The sequence below is a fragment of the Mustela nigripes genome, unplaced genomic scaffold (assembly GCF_022355385.1).
Source record: "Mustela nigripes isolate SB6536 unplaced genomic scaffold, MUSNIG.SB6536 HiC_scaffold_20, whole genome shotgun sequence".
Lineage (NCBI taxonomy): Eukaryota > Metazoa > Chordata > Mammalia > Carnivora > Mustelidae > Mustela > Mustela nigripes.
The window spans coordinates 680550-687476 of record NW_026739436.1 but is presented as its reverse complement, the minus strand read 5'-3'; positions in this window follow the sequence as shown (position 1 = coordinate 687476).

The window sequence follows — 6927 nt, the reverse complement described above, 5'->3', positions numbered from 1 at the left end:
GGGAAATAAGTCAATCAGAGAAAAATAATTATCATGTGGTTTCATTCATATGTGAACTATAAGAAACAGCACAGAGGATCATAGGGTAAAGGAGGGAAATGTGAATGGGAAGTCATCAAAGAAAGAAACAAAACATGAGAGAATCTGGACTCTGGGAAACAAACTGAGGGTTGTGGAAGGTGAGGTGGTAATTAGGTGATGGGCATTAAGGGCACATGATGTAATATCACTAGATGTAATATGCAACTAATGAATTATTGAAGACTACATCTGAAACTAATGATGCATTATATATTGGCAAATTTAATTTAAATGAAAAAAATGTAGCAAGGCGAGCAAACTGTATGTAGAGGGTTTGTGGATGATTAAAGTAAGTTGTCAGTTCAAAATATACAATTATAACAAATACTTTATGTAAACCTCATGGTGGCCACAAAGCAAAAATGTACAACAGATACACAAGAGATTTAAAAAAGGGGGGAGATTCAAAGCTTACCATGCCATAAAATCCCCAATTCACATAGGAACACTTCAAGTAATAAATGATGGAATGATGGAATAAAGAGAGGAATTATAAAATATTCAGAAAACAATTAAACAAAGGATGATAAATCCTTACCTATCAGTAACAACTTTAAATTAAATACACTAAATTCTACAACCAAAAGGCAGAGTCTGTATGAAGTAAACACATATACCCACACACCCCAATTCTGTGCTACATATAAGAAATTCACTTCAGCTTTAAGGATATACATAGGTTCAAAGTGAAGGGAACTATGTAAAGTGGTGAACATTAATTAACTTCATCGTGATCATTTCATAAAGTATATGCATGTTGAGTAATTATGCACTTCATTTTACAAATACATACTTCAATAAAGCTAGGAAAAATGCATTATTATGTTGTCAAGTAGTCACTCAAGGATTATTATTCCATTTGCAATTCTGTATTAACTGGGAAAACATTACAGAATGACAGTTCTATGTTCTTAATAATTTAAATGTTTTCTACTTGGACAGAATATCTACTTTCTACTTAGCATTATAGTGAAATTTAATATTAAACAATATTTTTGGAAGTATCATATATGAATATCCTGCTTTTTCAAAGATTAAAAATACCAAATAATTAAGGTATTAAAATAACTAAAATTCTTTTCATTTGTAACTTCATATATTATTAGGAATATTCTCCCACATATTACACACTTAAAACTTTAGCCGAGAAATTGGCTATTTACTTAGGGGTGGGTTAAAGGGGAATGTTAAAAATATTAATTTTAAATATCTTCAAAGAAATTTTTAAAACAACTACAGAACCTATGTAACTTTTAATAGTATGGCATAACTTTATCTTTGTTCTAAATTATGATAGATTTTTTTTTCTCTTTTTTAATGTACCTACATGGCTTTACAGATTAATTATACATTTAGAGTAAATACTATGTGGACTCACACACAGTGAATCCTGATATTTAATTTACACAGACAACAGTTATATGCTACCATTGTTTTTTTTTTAGCATGTACTTCTCAAACTTATCAAAACAGTAAGATAAAAATTTCTTTAAGGAGGCATTAGTAGAGGCACCTGGGTGGCTCAGTTGGTTAAGAATCTGACTCTTGATTCAGGTCCTATCTCAGAGTCCTGGGATCAAGACCTGCAGTAGTCCCCTTCCTGGGATCTCTGCAGCTACCCCGGCTACCTCTGGCACCAACTGCTTTCTTCCCCAACTCCTGCTTTTTCAATATTTCTCATCTTTGTCTACATAACAGCCACTGATCAAAGCACCTTTTTTGTTGTTGTTGTTGTTTTGTCCAATAAAAGAATTGATTATTTTTCAATTATCTTTTGTTGCTGAAGAGCTTTACCAAGCTACTTGTTATTTCTTTGAAGGCTGATGCCACTCAATAATGTTTTGTTCCTCTTCTCTTATTCTTATAATCCACACAATGTTTGGTAATTTGCCAACGGTCACCACATGCATTTATGATTTGCCATAAAACTACATTACTTTCCCTTTGTTGAGCCATTCATAATATAACATAAAGATTTGTTTCCTTGATCAATTTTTGTTGCTCAGCTCTAAGCCTTTTAAAACCCAAATAATGATTCCTCAATCTTTAAATGCTAAACACATTTTTAGAAAGGTTTTAGAAAGTAATAATCAGTTACATTAAATTTACCCAGGCACCAAAACTATACATAACATCCATGCACAAATATTTCTCTTATATAGTAAAGAATGTATTAAGTGTTAAGTGAGTCCAAAAATCTAATACACGGTTGCCTCCAGGAACAAGAACAAGGTAGTGTAGTACAGGTATAATTCCATGAACTTTTTATATTAACAGTATATTATCTAGTAACAAATTTTTTAAAAAATACTTCCAATATCTATTGTTCACCAAGTAGTGGAAAGTGGCAGTGTAGAAATGTCACCTAATATTTATCTTTTGAAATTTTGTAAGATCGATTAATATTTTAAATCCAAATGTCTATGATAAAGAATAGTTTAAATAAATTGTTTGACATCACACAGCTAATAAGATGAAGTTTGTCTTTTATATTGAAAATACACAAGTACTGAGAAAAGGGCAAGTCACAAAACAATGAGTACACTCAAGATAAATTTTAAAAAGGGCTTAAAGATAGTCCTCCAATTAAAAAAAAAAGGAGGGATATAGAATGTACCAATCTCTTAATAATAGGTTCCTATTTATTTTGTTTTGGGACAAAGATTACAGTTTTGGAGGGCAAATTATGATGTCAAAAACAGTAAAAACTAAAGCTTTTATAATGTAAGAATATGAGGAAATTTAATTTTCACAGATTTATGGTATTTTCTTATGGCAAATTTGTTCAATATATTAGGAAATTGGATTTTCAAATGCTTAGGTTACTCTAATGGTAATCTTCCAGAGGTTCGAAATGATTAAATTAGGTAGACAAATATATGAATCCAGTTTGTCAAAATCAACCATTCTTTCATGACAAACCAGGCTCTCCTATCTGTACAATGTCCTTTGATAATGATAATAGTCCACAGTTAAAATCCGTGTCTATACTAATACATCCCTTGATCTGTATGTACATCATCACAGATACATTATACAAACTTTGCACGCAAAAAATTTGTGTCATTTTGATGAGGGAGCAGGAGCCTGGCTGAGGACAAAGCAAAAGCTGGCACCTTGCACCCCCCCTTCGTCCCCTCCCCTCCATATGTGTAGCATTCCTCAGGCACCCCTGACTGCCATAAAAGGATAAATAGTTAACTTGCTGAGATCACAATCCTACAAGACAGGAGTCTCCCTTGGTTTGCAAATGTCCTTGAGATTACAACAAAGAAGTTACCTTATCAATAGCCCAATTTCCAAAGACACAGAACTCAGTTCCTCAAGCCTAATGTCACCCTCCCCTCCATAAAAACCGAAGGTGGAAGTAGAAGGAAAAGTAAATAAAGTTAAATTTCTTCTAAACCTAAATCTCATTAACAAGGATGCTTGATAGCAGGAATGTAACATTCCACCAGACTCCCAATTGTCTTTACTTGATAGCAACTAAACCTTCAATATCCTGATACTATTCTTTACCCCAATAGCCCTTCTGAACACCCCTTTGTCCTCACCTACCCAACTCCTGTGTATATCACCAACCACTCCTCACAACCCAGGGCAGCCGCATCTCTGCCTGCCCACGGGCCCTGTCCCTGTGCTCTAATAAATCACCTTTTGCACCAACGATGTCTTAAGAATTCTTTCTTTAGTCGTAGGCTCCGAACCTCCTCACCCAACCGAACCTGACTTAGGTTCTGGGACTTCATCATTTTGATCTTTGCAGCAAGTTCTCTAAAAAATGACAGATTCTTTTGAATATACATTACTAAAAAATGTTCAGTGACAGAGAAGACACTAAACACCTAACTAAATAAGGAAGCCTTTATTTTACCTCAAAGAATGATTCTTCTTTATACTTCCTCTTAAGAGCAGTGAAGTTACCAAATGGGGGTGGCCATGCTGGACACAAACAACAATTACCAATGAAACTAACTCTTTTAATATTTAATACTGAAATATGAGTCATTCAATCATTTTAAATAGAAGTATTAATTCAATCAAAAAACAGTGAACTACATTTCATTTGATTTTAACTTATATTGCAGTGATCCTTAAACAACAGGGGTTGAACTGTGTGGGTCCACTTATAAAGAGGTTTTTTCTTTTTATCAATACAATTAAGTACCACATTTTCTCTTCTTTATGACTTTTTAAATCACACTTTTGTCTAGCTTATTTTATTATAAAAATACAGTATATAATACATATAACATACAAAATATATTAACTGTTATTTGTCAGTTTTTTGGTCAACAGAGAATTAATAGTGAAATATGAAGGAAGTTGAAAGTTATGTCCACTTTTTTACTCTGTGGTGGGTCAGGGGCCCACTAGCCTATGTTGTTCAAGGGTCAACTGTATTTAACATTGCTCTATCAAGTGTTTTTCCTGAAACAAGAATGAGCTGCATAAATACATAAATACAAGTATCCCCACTTGACAAATGTTTTCATTTTGCCATTTTGTTTTAACAAAAGACCTACATTAATATTTGTTTACTAACTAAAACAAATCCAAAGCAGATTTTTGCTCTTAAAAAAACAGGTAAAAAGCAAAAATAGCACTCAGGACATTTTGTGGTGAGCCCTTATAGAAGAAAACACACATTTCAAGCAGTGAGGGTGCAACTGTCAAGATCATTTCCAAAAGCTATACTTAGCATCTCAGCCTCCAGGTGAGTTGGGAACTGTGTCTGTCAGCATCTGTGCTTCAACTTGATGTATTTTGGACATTTGTTAGCAAAACATATCCAAAGTGACAGAAAAGCCTAACAGAGGTTATTTGTTTTGGTCTGAGTATACTCAAAAAGTTTTCCATATAGGGGCACCTGGGTGGCTGTCAGTTGAGTGTCTGCCTTCAACTCAGGTCATGATCCCAGAATTCTGTGATCAAGTACTGCATCTGACTCCTTGCTCTGCGGGGAGCCTGCTATTCTGTCTGCCTCACTTCTTACTTGTTCAGTCTCTCTCTCTCTCTGACAAACACATAAAATCCTTAAAAAAAAAAAAAGAAAAAAAAGTTTGGGGCACCTCAGTGGCTCAGTGGGTTAAGCCTCTGCCTTTGGCTTAGGTCCTGGTCAGGGTCTTGGGATAAAGTCCCCCACTGGGCTCTCTGCTTAGCAGGGAGCCCGCTTCACTTCCTCTCTGCGTGCCTCTCTGCCTACTTGTGATCTCTGTCTGTAAAATAAATAAATAAATCTTTTAAAAAAATGTTTTCCAGATAAATTGATAATTGCTTCTTTGCACTATACCATTTTGGCTTGTGAAAGATTTTAGAGGAACACTCTACTTTTGGATAGTGGGGGAAACCAAAATATATAGTTTTCCAATTTATAAAGAGAAAAGTAGTGCAGCTATAATTTCAAGAATAATGTGGTTTTATTTTAATTATAATTAAAGTATTGGCCATCTCATTATTAGCTCTGTAAACGTACATATTTAAATTAAACATTAACAGACCACCATTACAATTTATAAATGTACGGTGCCATTACTAAGTAAATTGATTCTTCCATGAGTGGATGTGTCCCTTCTCCCACCCACTAACAAACAGCAATATGGTTAGTTTAATTTTATGAGTAGATGATCCATTGCTGCAAATGCTAATTCTCTTCTCCACCCTGCGTTTTTCTGTGTATGTGTGTGAGTTGGTTAGATCACACAGGCAACCTCTCTAAACAGTCAACAGCAAGACGAGCTAGGCTTGGGCTTTCAGTGCAGACTGACCGTGTCTGTCTGGATCAGGTGGTCTGACCTATCCTCAGTAGCAAGCACTCTTCGAACCGCTTCCTCAAAGGCCGCTGGGACATTTGTGGCATCTTTTGCGATTGTTTCAAAGTAAGGATAGTCGCCGTTGTCCCTGTACCAGGCCTGGGCTTCTTCTGTAGACACTTGACATTCGCTTATGTTGATCTTGTAGCCTAAAATCACGAAAGGAAAGCTCTCGGGCTCTTTCACATCTGTGTAATATATATATACTGATCTGCAGTTTTCTTGTGACTTCATGTGATATTAGAGTAGTGTTGGCCTTAAAGAAAGAGTTAAGAAATATTAATTCTATTTTCTAGAAGAGATTGTAGAGCATGGGTATAATTTCTACATTAAATATTTGGTAGGGAACTACCAGGGAACTCAACTGGGTCTGATGCTTTGTATTTTGGAAGGTAATTAATTATTGATCAGTTTATTGGATACAGAACTATTCAGATTATCTATTCCTCCTATGAGATCTAATATACTGTCTTTCAAGGAATTGGTCCATTTCACCTACATTATTAAATCTCTATGGAGTTTTTCATAATATTCCTTTATTATCCTTTTACTGTCTAGAGGAACAGTAGTATGTCCCTTTTTTATTACTGACATTAGTAATTCTGTTTTTCCTCTTTTTTCCTTGATTCACTGGGCTAGAGTTTTCAATTTCATGGGTATTTTTAAGACACCCATTTTTGGTTTTTTTGTTTGTTTGTTTGTTTGTTTGTTTGTTTTTAAAAATTTTATTTATTTATTTGACAGAGAGAGAGATGACAAGCAGGCAGAGAGGCAGGCAGAGAGAGAAGAGGAAGCAGGCTCCCTGCTGAGCAGAGAGCCCAATGCGGGGCTCGATCCCAGGACCCTGAGATCATGACCTGAACCGAAGGCAGCGGCTTAACCCCCTGAGCCACCCACATGCCCCAAGACACCCATTTTTGGTATAACTGATATTCTCTATTGAGAATTTCAGTGCTGTTATTTTTATAGTGCTGTTTATTTTCAGTGCTGTTATTTTCCACTTCAGTTTTTATTAATTCTTTCTTCTGATTTA